The 17,832-nt window shown below is 33.8% G+C and overlaps 1 protein-coding gene across 1 annotated transcript in view; it reads left to right on the top strand.

Annotated features, from left to right (window-relative positions):
- Positions 1–2,885: 2,885 nt before the first annotated feature.
- The window catches only part of LOC113394785 (uncharacterized), a 422,241-nt gene continuing 407,294 nt past the window's right edge, over positions 2,886–17,832 (top strand). Inside the window, exon 1 of the mRNA XM_064217438.1 lies at positions 2,886–2,989. The gene's annotated coding sequence lies outside the window, so the exon portion shown is untranslated. The remainder of the gene's footprint in view (positions 2,990–17,832) is intronic.

The raw sequence follows: 17,832 nt of genomic DNA, 5'->3' as shown, positions 1-17,832 counted from the left end.
CGTTACTGTTCCACCCCCCTAAATCGTAGAGTGATATGATAGAGTCCGTAACTTTTTTCAATAAATTGTCCATCTAACATCATCATGTTTTTTAAAGTAGTTCCAAGATTAGCATATTCAAAAAAACACTTTCACTTTTAATTTTAGAACAGATATCTCCATCTTGAGGAACGCTCCGCCGAGCCACGAGAGCAGCACTGCACAACAGACGTCCATCAAAAAATAGAGATGTGTCGTGGAACACCCGATTGGAACGGAGTTTCTTTCCCTATATACTACGAATATAAATAACACACACAATCAAAATAAATTAACAATGTTTGAGAATAATTAAATGCCAAGAAATAGGTATTATTGTTATTTAAAATCCCGTGTGGATTAAAACAATAACAAAAAATAAGTTTAAATAATGTTATGTAAAACCGTATATAATAAGAAAGAGAGACAGAGGGGAAGATCGCCAAACAGCAGTCCTTAGTATTGTTGTGTTTCAGTTGAAGGGTGAGTGAGCCAATGTAACTACAGGCACGAGGGACGTAACATATTAGTTCCCAAGGTTGGTGGCGCATTGGTGATGTAAGGAATGGTTATAATTTCTTACAACGCCATTGTCTATGGGCGGTGGTGACATCAGGTGGCCCATTTGCTCGTCCGCCTACAGATATCATAAAAAAAAGATCGCATGGATGGGCCATAACGTTGTTTCCTTAAGTGATGATTTCTGCCAGTTCACTCTACCCTACTGTAAGCCGTGTTAAAGAACTTCGATCCAAAAAAAGATAACTGTATCTGTGGCCCAGGCTATATTAGTATTATTTCTTTAACATTGGTTCAGTGGCGGCGATGTGGGAACAAATAACAAACAAAATAAAACGCCTTTTTCATTAATATTGCTATTATGTTTAAGTCTGCAGGTCATTTGATAATTATCTGAATTATAAGCGAGAATATGAATTTATTTGCGCGGCTTTTGGCTTCCCTCGCACAGCGTTATCGCGAACAGAAGCTTTGTCGCAACTACACGATCTATATTTATGAAAATTATATTTAACCAGAAAACGCGTAATCAACGCTTACATTTTTATTAAAATATAATATCATTTCTTGCATTTCTTAATAAGAAGGATTAGAGTTTAATTTGCCACGCTTTATTGCGGGTCGGTGGATACACATATTGCAAATTTTCATCCGATATGTAGGTTACCTCACGATCTGTTCATTCACCGCAGACTAAGAGATTATTTATAGGAATTTTAAAACTTAGTGGTGCTCACCCGGGTTTGAACTTGCAATAATCGGTTAAGGTCTACTTGTTGTATTTGCTGGTTTAACATCTTCAGAGTATGCTATTTAGTTCGTATTCGATTGCAGTATTTACATTCTTGATTTGTTTTTAATCAATACTAATATTATGAATTCGAAAGTAACTGTCTGTTACGCCTTCGCGATTAAGCCGCTGAATCGATTGGATGAAATTTAGTATGTTGATAGTTTGAGTTCCAGGCAACACAGTCTTTTGTTTTAAAATGGGGTTGAAAGTTTGTGTGCTATAAAATTTTAAAGATTTCGCGTGAGGAAAGCCGTGGGTTCAGCTTTTATTTAACACAACTCGTACATCAAAATAACTTTACAACTATTTTAAAATCGGTTATTGTATGTTTAAAAGATTGTTAATAAAAAAAATCTTTATTTATTTTTGACTGCGGAACCCTCACCTTCCCACACCAATCACGACCACACCTTATTACCAGCACCAATGCGCCGTGAAACTGAAAATAAATCCCTTGAAAACACCCCACGGGTCGGCTCAAGTATAATAGTTCGTAATAGGGTCACTGGATTGCTGTAGGGACGGAACGCTTCGGCGATCAAAGGTTCATCTTATCCTTTAAAATCCTCAATCTATACTTGATTGGTGGCTGTTACGACTTTTTTTTTATCAAACGAGTCTGTCTTGATTTTACTTAGACTGCGATTTTGTCGGAGTCTGATTTAAAGGTTCGAATCCAATCCAATTTGTTCGCAAGTTTTCAAATTTTTCGCTGAAAAAATAAATCTAAATACTACACTGTTGATTTTTTTTATAGTACAAAAATGTAATTACCATTTTCAAGACAATTCCCTTGTTAATGCTTTAGCCTTGTTTTCTACGAGTAATTTATATAGGGGTTCGTAGGCATATTATAGGTACTATTTGTAGAGTCATTATCTCATTTGTTGCCAAAGTCAAGCCAAGTGTGAGAAAAGTTGTATATCTTATATTATACTTCGTATATTACCAATGTCGATTGTTATAAGAAAGTATAACAATTTACATTTTTAAATAAATATAAAATCAGATTCATTTGTAGTTTTATAAAAATAATAAAAAAAAATTAAATTAATTTTGCACATAAAATAGGCTTTTTAATTGTATTTAAAATACCATTTTTGCATTTTTTAAATAAAGACACATTATAATAAAATAATATCGAAACTTTCCATTCGTTCTAAAGAATTATTAAATCTTTTGCGTTAATTATTTTTTTACTTTAATTTGCAGAGTTGTCTATGAAAAAGAAAAGCTCATCACACTATGGCAATGACCGTAGCATTGCAATTGACCGCATCGCGCCGTGCCACGTGGGAGACGTAACTACAACTTCCTATATCCCTCCTTGTTCCACCTATACATTTTCCCGTTCACCCACACCACCCTTCTCTATCTGACGTGGAAAACTAAGGGCTGCTTCCGATCCTTCCTCAGTTTTCGTCGCGATCTCGTGGCGGGTAGATGTGTTATCTGTGAGGGCACTCACTTCGTATTTAAAAGGTACATATACGTAGTTAAGTTTGAAACTTCGCTATCGTGTCTTCGGCATATTCGTGCATGGTTAAAAAGGGTATTTTGTTTTTAAATATTGTGAACTCGAAGTTTGTTGATATTTGTGTTTTGATAGTTAAAAGTTTGTGTCAGTGTATTGTTTGTGAAAGACCATAACATTGTTTGGTGAGTAAATAAATATACTCTTCATCACAAAAAATAAAATACTATCAAATTGCGTTCGGTATAACATCGTCTATTTTAATTATTTAATTGTTGTATTTGAATATTTAACTAAAGAAATTGCGTAGAGTCGTTTAACTTTATATTATGTTCGTTATCCGGATGATGAAGTGATTTTGAATAAACTTTATGTAGTGTTAATTTGTGAGATTTAAATAAACGAAAAATATTATACGTTTAGCATTTATTTGAAATGTTAAATGTTCTATCAAGTTAGTTAAAAAAATTACTTAAATATTTTTCAGTTTGGTACGGTTACTGGATAAACAGAAATAATTAAATATTTTGAATTTAGAGTTATCATTTTGTTGTTAAGACGCATTGGTAATTTGAACTCGTTTAAAAAAAGAGCGATTTGCATAAATAATAACTTAAACATTTTAAGGTATTTTTAAAAAAATATTGTTAAGGGATAGGATAAAAATAATTTAGAAACATCCTAATTGATTAAAATAACAATTATTTAAAGATACACTTAAATATTTTATGCTGTATTACCTCATATTGACTGAATATGATCTATGATTAAAAAAATAAATAGAAAGAAACCATATGAATAAAAAATTAAAGACACGAATTAAAAATAGAACGCCGAGTTAAAGTTATTCAAAATGACGTGCTGCTTAGTTCTTTTTAAATTAAGAAAAAACAATATTTTTTTTTACGGATTCGAAGTTTATTATGCACAGAATTATAGTTAACAGTATATTTCGATGAAGTATTTATTATAAGCGTTCATTTATAATATCGATAATATATTTTTTTTAATCTGAAATATTTTCTTAGTGAAATAGCTTTACATTCATGTAACGTGTATTATTTACGTCATTTTGTAATGTAACGTTCTGTGTTCTCTTAAATAAATACATTTATCGTGTGATTAGCGTCTTGTTTGACTCTATTTTGTTTCGTATAAATAGTTTAAAGTCTTTATAAATAAATATTTTTTTATAATTACATTTAAAAATTAATCTCTAGCAAAACATAAAAACGAACTAACACTCAGTCTAACATTCAATAGGATGTTTTTAAATATTATTTTAAACATAATTTTAGTAATTTCTCATAATGATTAATAAAAATATCCCTTATAACATAAACATCCCTTTTGTAAAGTACGAGATTAGAATAAATATTTATTTAGCAGATCTAAATATATCTCGCAGTCTAACGCTACATCATGAATTATACCAAAGTTTCTCGTGTCAAAGTTATCAAGTTAGCAATTAGGTGCTTAGCCCGGAATCGATCCGCGACAGCAAATGCCTTTGCAATCTGATATCGAAGCCGTATACCATCGTCTGTGTGTTACGTAAATCATATGATATGTAATGTTTGTAATGGAGCTATCTGCGGATAAGACGTGTTATGTGTAAGGGACGAGCCTTGTACGCATCGTCTAAACTTATATAGATTAACTATTTCTAAGTATTCCTTTTGACTGTTTTATTTCTAGATGAAATTAACTTTCAATAGACGCCTAAATGAGATCCGAGATGGCCCAGTGCATCTTAACCGATGATTTCGGGTTCAAACCCAGACAAGCAATAATAGCTTAATTTGTGTTTATAATTCATCTCGTGCTCGGCGGTGAAGGAAAACATCGTGAGGAAACCTGCTTGTGTCTAATTTCAACGAATTTCTGCCACATATGTACTTCACCAACCGGCATTGGAGCAGCGTGGTGGAATATGCTCCAAAACTTCTCCTTAAAGGGAGAGGAGGAGGTATGCTCGATCAGAAAATGAACAGAAATAACTTAAGATAATTGTAACTTGTTTAAATTTTCCTATATAACTCAGAAGACTAGATAGTACACACACACAGATAATATATACATATATATTTATATAATAGAACACATTGATGCATTGAATCAGAAAAGAAACAAACACACTTTCAAATTAATAATATAATTAGTAAAAATAATCAGGATATCTAATTATTTATTGTATTTCACAAAATGTACTCCGTCGTTTACGAAATTGTATTAAAAACCTACTAGCTGCAGTTAGGATTGGGAGATTTCCAATTTGGTCCGTTTACACTTTTTTATTTGGACACAAGTCACTTCAATCTCGTTCGACTCGGTCTTTTTACTCTAACGCTTTTAGAGACTTGGACAAAATTAATTACTATTAAAATATACCAATTTTATTTAATTAAATTTGGAAATTCATTCAATGGGTTTGGAATATCGATCGATATTTTAATGTCAATTGAACATGTAGAGCTAACATATCGAATAAATAAATGTATATATATATATGTTGTTTTACTTGTAGTTTTCTTTGAATCTATCGAAGGAAAACTCGACATAATATTACGTTGTCAGCGACGTGACCATGACGACAATAATTCCTCAAAAAATGTTTATGAAACTGGATTATATAACAATATAATTTTAATTATTTCTCTATATTATTATTTATATAACTAATTATGTATATAAAATAATAAATTAAAATTTATATAACATTTTAATTTTTTTTTGTTATTGCATTGGATTTTTAGTATATTCCGAATGAGCCACCAGGTTGTAAGTGTTCACCACTGCCCGTAGACATGGCGCCCTAAGAAATTTTAACCATTCCTTACATTTCCAATGAACCGTAGGAATTGAAATTTTCTGTACCTTGTGCCTGTAATTACACTCGCTTACTCACCCATACCTGAATACAATAATAATATTGCTGTTTGGCGGTAGAATATGATGAGTGGGTACCTACCCAGGCTCGCACAAAGACCAAAAATATTTATCATAAAACTGTCTTACATACTTGACTTAGCATTGATTGCAAATCTGTATGAGAGATTTCGTCCTGATATCCTAGAGTGTAAGTAATATTTAAATATATTAAAATTATATCAGTATAAGGTAATAAAATTATGTGAATATATATATATAATAATAATAGATATATAACAGTACATATTTATAAATAATAAATCTTAGTATTTAAATACAAAGACAATAACTTGTATAGATCCTTAGTTGTCAAATTTACCTTTTCCTCTAATGAAGAGATTTGAAGCTTATTCCTTATTCGGGCTGAATGTACAGATGACGGAATATTATCCAACCCAAACGGGTGTTCTTACAATGTTTAACGTTAAACACATGAATACCCTTCCGTTATTCTACTACCCGTCGACGTGTTTAATCCACTGGTGCAATACCCCGCTGTACAATATTTGTATTAATCATATAAGAAAGCTTAAATAAATCAGTCGTCTTCTCGTGTTCAAAGACAACATATAACTTATAACAGATTAAAAATGTAATTAATACATTAAGAAAGTTATGTATATAATGATATACATGAACATAACATTAACAGCCTGTAAATTTCCTACTACTGGCCTAAGGCCTCTTCTCACTTTGAGGAGAAGGTTTGAGCATATTCCACCACGCTGCTCCAATGCAGGTTAGTGGATACACATGTGGCAGAATTTAATTGAAAATATACACAAGCAGGTTTCCTCATGATGATTTCCTTTCAAAAAATTCGGTGATGCTTGCCTGGGTTTGAACCCGCAATCATCGGTTAAGATGCACGCGTTCTAACCACTGGGTCATCTCGGCATAATAATATATATAATAATAAACGCTTAGCAATTCTAAAGTGTAAAGTTTGTTGTTTTAATTATAAACACAATATAAAAATATGGCTTTGGTTTACAATATCGAGAATCACATGATACAATAAAAAATAACATACAGACACGCCCATACAGTTTTATTATACGTAGAATTCGATTCCCTTGCTATAAGGGGTAAGTAACACGCATGTTGCATCTTGGAATCGATTATCAGCACGCATTCAATTCACTGAATATCGATTTTATATAAAACAGTGTTTTAGTCGAACGTTTGGAATTAAGCTAACCCGATTTCACGCTACTGTGCTACCGGTGATTTAGACGAACCAATACAAGAATATAATGTATTTATTTATTTAAAACACTTTAATATACGGTACAGACAAAACAATACGTATATAAATAAAATCAAAGTGAAGTCGACCAAACGCTTCAAGGTTTGGTCGTCAGGTTTGAAGTATAAAAACGACCGTATGTCCTTCCTTGGGATTAAAGCTTACTTCATACAATTTTTTTTCAAATTCGGTTCGTTGATTTGGCTGTGAAATCGAAACAGGCAGACAGACAGAGTTACTTTTGTATTTATAACACTAGTATAGGTATATATTATACATATATTGTTATTTTTTTTAAGTTTATCGATATATCGAGTTCTTATTTACATTTTTTTTAGTTTGATACATACTTTTGTTTTGTTATTAAATTGTTTCAAGTATCAGTAGGTCAATAGCTATGCACAGATATTAGTCAAAGCTCGAACCGAACTATAAAATTACTTGAAAAAAGACAAAATCAAAACAATCTTTATTCGAGTAGAATCATAAAAGCATTTTTGAGTTGACATATTTAAGTATTAGAATTAAACGTTATGCCACCATCGGTTCGGAATGTAGATTCTAGCAAAAATAACCAACAAGAAACTCAGTTGTTACTCTTTTTCAATACTTTAATTACAGAGTTTACGCAAATCAAAGTCAAATAAATTTATATATGCCTCCTTGTCTTGACTGGAAATCTTGAAGTTAACAGATACTAAGTCCACGATTTTTTATCATTAATATAATCTTGTATTGAGTAATATGTTACTATTTAACAATGTATTTTTAGAAGAGATAAAAATATTCTAAAAGGTAATTTAAAATAACTGCGGAATGTTATTATAGAAACTAATACCGTGTCCCGGTAAGAAGCTTGATGAAGTCGGAACTTGGGTGTCATAAGTTCTTCCACGTCGTGTTTATACAATAATTGTCACTTTCTTTTAGAATTTTTTATATTATTGTGTATATGTTACTGTAAAAGCTCGAACTAAGGTAAATCCTAAGATTTTCCAGTAAAACCTAAGATTTACCGACATGAGTTGGTAAATGTAAGTATTTATTATAAAGGGACGACTTTTTCGGACTTTTACCATTGCAACCTTTTTTTTTTTTGTTTTACTAGGAGGAAATGCATTTACGCATTCCGCCCGGCCGAAGGCGGACCGGGACGGATATGTGGGACTCCCGGGGCAGAAGGCCCCGTCCTACCCACTAAAACCTCCTAGGATTTCCGCCTCACCGCAAGGCGACAGAGCTACGGGAACGCGCGTGGCTCACCACCGCAGCCCTGCCAGCGGCCGTCGCTGTAAAGGGGCGACTTGCCACGAAAGGCACGCTAGGGTGTTACAGCGCACCTTCCGACCCCGCCTCCGTCTGAACCATGATGGACTCCCCCCGAGTCCGCCACTGGAGGCTAGGCGGCAGCGGATGTAAAGTTCCGCTGCCAGCCACACTGTCACGTTCAAGGCAACCGGCCAAGATGATCGCGGCGCCGCCAACCAGGTCTCCGTCGACGCAGCGGGAAGGAGTTTGGGTCGTCCTCCTGCTGTCGCTCCGCATTCTCCTTTACGGACATTTCGGCTTCGCTGAAGACCCGTAATGCCGTTACCATTCCAACCTAACCTAACCTAACAATGTAAAAAAAAGGCACGGGAAACGGGCCCGTGGATGTTGTAAATTAAATAAATAAAAAAAAAACCTAACCTAACATGTAAATCCTTAGATTTACCAAGCGAATGATGGTAAAAGTTCGAATCCCAAAGTTTTATGGACATTTACCGTTCATAATCGGTAAATCCTAGGTTTTACGGGAAAATCTTAAGATTTACCGTAGTTCGAGCTTTTACAGTAACATATATGAATACTATTCTTGTAAACGTGATACAACTGAGAATATTAAAAATATCCCGTTGTTTAGAGCTCCAATGTCGTAAAGAGATCGGATGTCACGTTTTTACAGAATTGAAACAGTTTAAATCTTGTATAACGACATAATAATCGAGCAGTATCAACATCAGTTAGTTGTCTAACTTTTCTAACCGCGTCTGCTGCGGAGCTGAGTTTCAATGTGAGTGACGATAAATGAGGATTCCAATGAAGTTTTGAGTGTGAAGTGATTCCTAAAAATAATGTAGTATCGGATCTCTACTGTTCAGAGTTAGATTTAATTTTTTTTTCTTTTTTATATTAGTAAAGCAAACTGAGCAAGCAAAAATTTTGGCTTTTTGTGATTTAGTCTTTTGTCTTTTTGACATTTATTTACAAAGAAGCTTGCATCAGCAGTACTATATTGATTGGCATATTATCCTTCTTTTTTCAAAATGATTTTTGATTTTATTAACAAAAAAGACCTCGGTAAATACAGGTTACCTAATTACTTAAACTATCAAAATAAATACTATCAAGATTTCGATTAATTAAAAAAAGTAGTCTACGAACTTTTAAAAAAAAACCTACAATTGTGTTTCATTCACGATTCTATAAACCTTAAGTATCAAAAACAATACGGTATATATATCTGTTGGAGATTAATATACTTCGACATCGTTTGACCGACAAATTAAAGACACTATGAAATTTAAAAAATTGATATTTCTTCATGGAAAAATCGCCGCTAGAAGGCGCTAATGCGGCGGATCAGACCGTCAGTAACTATGCGACTCTCTAATCATTTTGATGTTTGACATCGCCGGGCGACCCGTGATGGCAATTTTTTTTTAATTACCGGGTTTTTATTTACCAGATCGTTGTTGCCAATGCAATCATTACAAATTTCATTTATTTCTCTTAAATAATTTATTTTTTAATCACATTTCTATAATAAATAGTATACTAAATAATTCTGCTTTTATTTCAAAATGCTACGATAGGATTACAAATATTAAATATATATTTCAATAATAAATACGCCAACGTTGGAACCAATATAAGCCAATGTATGATATCGGAGGGTGATATTATTTCTGGTTACGAGTTATGCCTTCGCCTACTGATATAAAAAAAGTTATAATTTTATATTGCATAATAAAATATTAGAACCAAAGTATTCGGATTATATACGAAGGAAGCATATCATTCGGGAATTGAATTTTCATTTACATATAAATAATGACATATATCTTTGCTTTTTCCAATAAATATTATATATTATATAATATTAAAGATCCGTTCCTAATGTTTCGAATATATGAATCTTAACTGACGCGCGCGGTCAATTTTTGTTTATAATTTATTTTGTGCTCGGTAAAGAGAAAGATCTTTAGGAAACCAGCATGGGTCGGCTGAATTTTTACCACACGAGTATCCACTAATCCGCAATGGAATATCGCGGTGGAATCAGCTACAAATTACTTTTTTATTTCTAAAATATATGCATAATAATAATAATAAAGATTGAGGCAAAGCAGTGATAAATGTAGCCTTATCGCTTAAGAGCGGTCTCTTTCAAACCTTAGCGTACAGAAAATGGTCTAGTGATAACGTACTTTATATACATATAGCAAAGTGTACAATTTTCTTGCGATTCTGTATCAGATTTAGATATAGAAATACACACACATACATATCTATTAACGCAATAGATCACATTAATATGATTTTTAGAATTTTTGTATGTTTACCTATTCGTTTGTTACCGCTAATCTCGGAATCGGCTTAACCGATTTGGATGCGGTTAAGCCGATTCACTTTTTTCACAGTTCACTGATTTATACTGTAGTAATCTTGGGGGTAAAATGTAGCGTTTGTTTTATTAACATCGAGATGTTATGGAACCAGGGCTGATGGGGTTAAAACAGAGGGTTTAAAGAGTTCCAATGGTATTACATCATCCCTTTGCAATGGAAAATATATATTATAAATATAAATGGATACGGCGCAGATGATTTTATGTTTATAAAACGACGTGCGGTTCCTTCTCATTCCAAAAAAAAATCGTTTACTTTTAAGCGAGTCCAGTGCACACGGCTAGCTGTGCAACTGCAAACAAAATTATGATTTAATCCCCGACGGCACTACGTGTAATATCGTGTGAACTACAATACCACGACAGACTCAAAATTACACAGATAAAATCACGCGAACGGAGTCGCGGGCACCAGCTAGTTATATATAAAAACTTCTAAACTCGCTGCGTATACTGGTATAAGTTTTATGTATATATATATCCTATATATTATTACAGATAATAAATATTCGAAGAGTCCTCTAAACCAAAAAGTGTAAATACATAAAATAAACAGAGAGACAATGTTGTCGAACAAGCAGTGTAACGCTAATGTCCACACGTTAATTTTCGCTCAAAATGTTCTTTTTGCAAGGTTAGTCGCTTCGTTAGAGCGACCGATTTATGCGGGTCTAATTAAACCTCCTTTGTACTGTGGTTTCGTGTGAACATTACTGAAATATAATTTCAAATAACTGCCTCGTTTGTGTAGTAGCTAATTTATAGGGTATCAGACTCCGAAGTCGTGGATTCAAATTCTTGGTCGAGAAAATAAAACATTAGTCGGTTTTTCTTTCGAGAAAGTCGCTTTAGAAGACCAGACTTTAAAGCCGTTGGTTCTAGACTTGACCTTCACTCCTGCCCTGTCATATATCTGGTAAAATGTCGTGTAATATATCTCATACCTGTCGGGTAGGTACCACCCACTCATTATACATATATTATATACGCCAAATAGTAAACTCAGTATTGGTATTCTAGTTAGAAGGCACAAGGGACATAACATGTTATTAACCAAGGTTGGCCACGCATTGGTGATGGTGACCACAATCACAACAAATAGGAGTAAAATAGAAACATCGCCTAAGTTCGCACGAACACTTACAGCGTGCCATAAGTGGCATTGTGTAACATGTCCCATAAAGTTGACTAGGCTTCGTAGAGTTATCTATTCTATAATAACGGTAGAGTTTTTTGCAAAACATTGTAAATATATTAAATGTGTATCAATTGGACATTTTTGTCCGCACTTTAGTCCAACCTAATGGACTGTGAAGGATTAATCAGGAACGTTTCAATTAAGTGTCACGTAATAGGTTATTGTGGGGTGGGCAGTGGTTTGGAAGAAATCGTAATAACTCTGCTCGTCGGACCGGAACTATTGCTACATGTGGCGTCTTTAACCGACACCGTATAAATTACCCGTGATAAGATTTGGAATAATGCCCCGAATATTATTAGCTCTCCCACCTGCTATTACATCTGATGCCGAAACGTGGACACTAACTGCGAGAATAGTCTCCAAATGTAAATGTACTCAACGTTCTATAGTGCGCTAGGTTAGACGCGAGAAGAACAAGAGGTACCGACATAGCTTGCATGGTTAGCAGACTGAAATGTCAGTGAACTCACGTATGTTGAAGGGCTGGTTGCCACAGAAGAGACCCCGTGGATCAGCTAACGCAATGTATCCTACATTAGCATAGTCCACAGTAAGGTGGGTCAATGATCTGAAGAAGTTATCGGGATCTGAATGGACGCGGGAAATGGAGAACGGACACTTTGGGAGAAATCTTTCTCTGGCAGTAGATTGTTATTGGCTGAAGATGTACGTCGCTATAATGAATGTCTAACATAAAATTGGAACATGTATATCCGTCGCTAGATGAAAGAAATGGTATAGCATCATGTCAGCCCAGCATGGCACAACCCAGTCATTAGTTATTCTACCGTTAAAGACCAATATCCTGCATTCCTGAGTTCCAATTTGGACGGTAGCTGAGCCAGTGCAAATACAGAAACAAACGAAGTAATATCCGAAATCCTATGACAGGCAGGAAATTGACATCTAATAATAAGTATCTTTAAAAAAATAAGTTAAAATACTAAAACTCGATCACGGCAAAGATCGCGCCCTGAATATTACGGCACAAGTACATTTTCCATTTAATAAGTAGACAACTTATATACTACATACAAGAACATGAAATTTACGCTCATCACGTCAATAGTTTAAGTTGAATGTAAATGCAGTTGCAAATAATAATATACTAAAAAGCCTTAAAAAGCCGAGATGGCCCAGTGGTTAGAACGCGTGCATCTTAACCGATGATTTCGGGTTCACACCCAGGCAGGCACCACTGAATTTTCATGTGCTTAATTTGTGTTTATAATTCATCTCGTGCTCGGCGGTGAAGGAAAATATCGTGAGGAAACCTGCATGTGTCTAATTTCAAATAAATTCTGCCACATGTGTATTCCACCAACCCGCATTGGAGCAGCGTGGTGGAATATGCTCCATACCTTCTCCTCAACGGGAGAGGAGGCCTTAGCCCAGCAGTGGGAAATTTACAGGCTGATTATGTATGTATATATGTTATGTAAAAAGCCTTCTCCTAAACGCGCGGAAATTTTTGGTATAAGCTTTTCGGGTATTACAAAAAACGTCCCATCTTTTGTAAGTATAGAATAACACATAGATATTATTATAGTGAGGTTCAGAGGATTGTGCCACCTGGCTCCAACACGACCTCCGTGGTCGAGTAGTTTGTACACCGGTTTTCATGGGTACGCCACGCCGGTCCCGGGTTCGATTCCTGGCCGAGTCGATGTAGAAAAAGTTCATTAGTTTTCTATATTGTCTTGGGTCTGGGTGTTTGTGGTACCGTCGTTACTTCTGATTTCCATAACACAAGTGCTTTAGCTACTTACATTGGGAACAGAGTAATATATGTGATGTTGTCCAATATTTATATTTATAATATTAAAAAGCCAATAATCCATAAAGACCATAGAGGTTATTATTATTATGTTTAATGTACATATATCTGTAAGTATGAAGTAGAGGTTCACTACGATACCAAGTTTACTCTTGTAACTAAAAAAAACTTCACTCACATCGGCCAAATATTTTATAAGCAAAATAGGAAAAATTACGCGTATCGCATTTGTTTTGACAGCTTGCGTTTATTATTTTAAATCTGAACCATTTGGTGACGTAGCTAAAACGGGTATATTAAAAAAAAAAGAAATACTTTCGACCAGTGGCTGAACGCACCTGCGATGTTTTAGTTAACTAAAACTAACAACGGTAGCAAAACCTGGGATGAAAAACGAGCCAATAATGAGATAGGGTTGTTCATGCAAAACCATGCAATATTATAGATTTATTAATTAAATAGCTACCGCCCGTATTTCAGGGGGGGGGGGGATTAGCAGATGTTACTCGTAGGTACCCAATGATCTTTTCTGTACCCTTGGGAATGTGTATGCAAAAAATCACGATGACCGGTAAAATAGTTAAACATATCCCCTTTTAGGCAAGAGTCGGAAATAATAATAATCTTATATTTATGAATTTTAGTGAAATTGCCTTTGAACGCGATGTACATGAAGGCAGACGTTCGTGCGTGTCATTGTGTGTCGTTTTTTCATTATTCATTAATTGATGTATTTATTTACCTGGAAACAATTATTACAGTTGTAACATTTCTTTTACTGTATTGATTATTTTTTTATAATTACACAATGGAAAGGGCCAAACGACAACCCTATGAAATTCCAGTAAAGGTCGATATGTGGTCAAGAGTTTTAGTTTTTTTTTGTCATCCATTCGTTAACTCGCTTAATCATTCATCCCTGAATTGGTAATTTTATGCTTTTCAACGTACCGTTTCGTTGTTTTAGTAGTTAGTTTTTAAGTCCACGAGCTCTGAGGTTTAGGTTTCAAATTCCAGGTAGGATCTTTGATGAAATTATTGAATTTCTCTGACGTGAATTTCTGTGGAAAGACTTCTGGAAAGACTTCTTCTTAATCTCTGATAGATCCTTATTATACTGTATTCTATATAGAGACACATTAAGCATATGCAAACTCAATAATGTTATAGCCGAATTTGAACCCTGGATCACATTGGACTTCATTCCCTAGACCATCTTTTCTTGAGCATTCATAACAATAACTTTAATCCATTATTGGATATCGTCCAATGCAATTAATATTATTTTTTGCCTGATTAAAATAAAAAATGACCTCTAGCTTTTATAACGATCTTCATTGAAAACTTAAAAGCAATTACAAGTAAAGAACAACAATCAAAAGATAAGATCACTTCGGGTTCGATTTCAATTCGAAATTGGTAACTGGACCTCAGTCCCAAACATGAATACGAATATTCGGTGGCCTTAAATTGTTATCCGCAATGCTTGCTTAATACATAGAGCAAACAATCCGAACGGACAAACAAGCGAACTATTAATTATATCAAGCTGTATTGATGACACTTTATGGTCGTATGCAAATACACTTGCGAATATACATGCTAAATGATATTTTGATGATTTATGAAGTCAATACACTAAAGTTTTAGTTGTTTCAAGTTTCCGAATTATAATTATTGATCGTTATAATAAAGCTGTATTAGTTGTATGGGGATAATATCACTCGAATATATTTCGATTTATTTAAATAAAAAAACTAAGTTATTAGACTTTAAGCAAGCAAGGTAGTACTAGTAGGTAAAACTATTATCATTCATATGTATTTATTAGTTTATAGTATTATATATATATTTTTACGTTTTAATATATTTGTTTATAAATTTGTTAGTGACCTACCCAAAATTTATGTCAAAGTTAGTGTCCTCTTCATCAGTGCTCGCAATGCGTCTTTGTTATCGTCGGTATAAGAAACGAAGCTTTTCGTGTGACGCGACATCACAACCACTGCATAGGATACGCTATTGTGCAATTGTAGCAGTAAATTTTAAATTTAGAATACTAGAATGTTTTATTTAAGTGTCACTGCGTTTAACCAATATACGTGTGGAGCGTATCTAATTTGAATGTGTCAATTATCTACGTAAGTCCATAACACCATTTTAGCCACCATTGCGCCGATACTCTGTGTAAATTTCCCTATTCCAAGATTAAGACCCTCAACTGTGCACGATTGTTGATATTCTTTCAGATTCATTATATACATATATATGTATATATATTTATGATATTGGCACGCGGACTAGCCAGCGGAGCCAATAGGTCACCTGATGGTAAGTGGTCACTACCGCCCATAGACAATGGCGCTGTAAGAAATATTAACCATTCCTTACATTGCCAATGCGCCACCGACCTTGGGAACTACGATGTTATGTCCCTTGTGCCTGTAGTTATACTGGCTCACTCACCCTTCAAACCGGAACATAACAATACTGAGTACTGCTGTTTGGCGGTAGAATATCTGATGAGTGGGTGGTACCTACCCAGACGGTCTTGCACAAAGCCCTACCACCAAGTTATAAAATATATAATATTATATAAGTTAAAGAAGTTATGCAATTCTTGGATTTCTTGCACCCTACCTGGTAATCCCTCCCAAACATGTTGGTAACGAATAGATTCATAATAAATAACTAGAGGATAAATGACAACAATATCTTATTTTAACTTCTATGCCTGTTTCGTTTTGTTTTCATTTATCATTATTTTTCATTTCGTCCATTTTAATAAAATTTTAACTTAAAACGTTTTGTTATATGCAATATGTTTGTTTACAATGAATACGTTTAGTTATATTAAACTATATTATTTTCTTATTAAGTAAAATAAATAAGCGGTGAAATTAAGTATGTCAAAAAGAATTGAAACAAGTAAAATCGCAGTAAGTATGCAAGGTAATACAAAAATTTAAGCCATGACTGAGTTAGACACGAGCTACTTCATATCGTTTAACGTAGACGTTTTGACAGGTTTCGATAGAGTAATATGGTTACTATTCTAAATAATGATCGAGGTTATGAGCTTATAGCGTGGAGATCACTTATTTTTTATTATTCACAGCCAGTTACTACAACTATTTTTTTTTTAAATAGGTAGTAATGTCACTTAGACATTGGCGTTGGAAGAAATACTAATCATCCCTAACAATTTCAACGCGTCATCAACGTTGGAGACTAAGATGTTATGTCTATATGCCTGTAAATACGCTACATCACTCTTCGAACCAGAACACAGTAATATTAAGTACTGTTGTTGAAATTGTTGTTGTCTTGTTGAAGTAAAAAGAAATATAATGCTGTTAAAATATAATACTAGTGCTTAAAGTAATAGTTCGAGTTTTAATTAGAAATGAAGAACATTAGATAAAGTGGAGTGAGATCTTTAACAAGCTTAATCCCAGACTTGTTAACAAAAGGACATTGTTAATCTTGAAGTTGACTTGTTGCTTACTTCAAGACACGAGTAATTAAGTAACAAACACGAGGACAAATAGTTTGGTTTAATGTATAAACAGCTTACTCGGCTAAATGTAATATGTTTTCGTTTTGATTTAGAATTATCTAACTGGTAGACTTTGAGTTGGTACCCTCTTAGTAATTGTTATTCCACGTTCAATATTGTATTCGACATATTACAATATACGTGTAAAATTATTTATTAAATAGTTTAACGATCATATTTAAATAAATAAATGTTATCAACAATTTGTTTGTTAAATAAACGTTATGAACAAGAAATTTATTGCGAATGCGATATTATTATTTAATAGAAGTAACATTCCCTACCATCGCGAGAGCTTCAAGTATTAGTAAATTAATGAACTAACCTTACTTTGTGTGTCAGATGGAATCAGGAAACGATAATATAAAATAAATAATGTTAATGTTACGAGACCACCGACAGATATGAAACATCGAAATTGATGCTTACTGTAGCAATTCGTAATTAATGGAAACCAGCAATTAAAATGAATAAACGCAGAGTTTATTTAATAAAATAAATATTTGTTTCTTTTTATTATAATAATGGCAAAGGAATTTAAAGTGCACGCACACACAAGGGACGTATGAGACTGTCGGCGGAGAGGGGGAATGATGGCATAACGTTTGCCGTCACGGCATACGTCGGTCATTGTCGGTGTT

The sequence above is a fragment of the Vanessa tameamea genome, chromosome 17, assembly GCF_037043105.1.
Source record: "Vanessa tameamea isolate UH-Manoa-2023 chromosome 17, ilVanTame1 primary haplotype, whole genome shotgun sequence".
Taxonomy (NCBI): domain Eukaryota; kingdom Metazoa; phylum Arthropoda; class Insecta; order Lepidoptera; family Nymphalidae; genus Vanessa; species Vanessa tameamea.
Note: the sequence above shows the minus strand (reverse complement) of the source record. Positions and strands in the feature narration are given on the sequence as shown.